The sequence below is a fragment of the Sinocyclocheilus grahami genome, unplaced genomic scaffold (assembly GCF_001515645.1).
Source record: "Sinocyclocheilus grahami isolate Dianchi unplaced genomic scaffold, SAMN03320097.WGS_v1.1 scaffold1944.1, whole genome shotgun sequence".
In the NCBI taxonomy this organism is placed as follows: domain Eukaryota; kingdom Metazoa; phylum Chordata; class Actinopteri; order Cypriniformes; family Cyprinidae; genus Sinocyclocheilus; species Sinocyclocheilus grahami.
The window spans coordinates 1-710 of NW_015507123.1; the positions used below are offsets into that span (position 1 = coordinate 1).

Consider the following 710-nt stretch of genomic DNA (forward strand, 5'->3'; position numbering starts at 1 on the left):
GCCCAAGGTGTGTATTGAGCATAACCTTGCTTGATGAGGATTGGGTACTCAAATCTTGGGGCCAGTTCTCTTCTTGTTGCACTTCTTGTTGATCTGTTTTCTTCTCCTCCTCCTCCTCCTCCTCCTCCTCGTCTTTGTGCTTGAAGAACTTGAAACTGGTCTTCTGGATCTTCTGTGTCATGCATGACCAGTGTCCCAGCTACTTGCTTGTATTGTTTCTGCTGGACATAATCATGTGGGCTTGGGTGTGGTTGTTTTGGTTCATGTTTGCTCATCATTTCATCCAGCTCCTGCTGCAATTCGTCTACAGCTTGTGTGAAATCTTCTCTTGTCATGTGGACAGCTTGTTTGAGACTGTCTCTTGTTTTGTAGCATCTATCCTCCATATCTTCCAGAGCTTCTTGAATTGAGTCAGCATCTGCCATTGCTCCTTCAGGTTGCTCGTCAAGGAGTCCCTTGAACCGCCCATCCAGTGAGGCGGAGGACTTTTCACCTTTTATAAGAGCTGCTTAGATTGTCTCAAATATTTCAAAATAATCACAATGTGTTTTCTAGTTAACAATTTAAAGGGTAACACAAGGCCTTCTATTTCTTCCTTCTGGATATTGCTGTTTGTCCAAATGATGTTTTCTCCCAAGCCGAATGCCTCAAAACTCCATAGTCTTCTCAAATGAAAGTGACAGCCTGTCGCTGTAATTCCCCCTGCCCAA

At 44.1% G+C, this 710-nt stretch overlaps 1 protein-coding gene across 1 annotated transcript in view; it reads right to left on the bottom strand.

Annotated features, from left to right (window-relative positions):
- Window positions 1-118: 118 nt before the first annotated feature.
- LOC107573447 (yrdC domain-containing protein, mitochondrial-like) overlaps window positions 119-710 on the bottom strand; it is a 5451-nt gene continuing 4859 nt past the window's right edge. Inside the window, exon 3 of the transcript XR_001607506.1 lies at window positions 119-702. The gene's annotated coding sequence lies outside the window, so the exon portion shown is untranslated. The remainder of the gene's footprint in view (window positions 703-710) is intronic.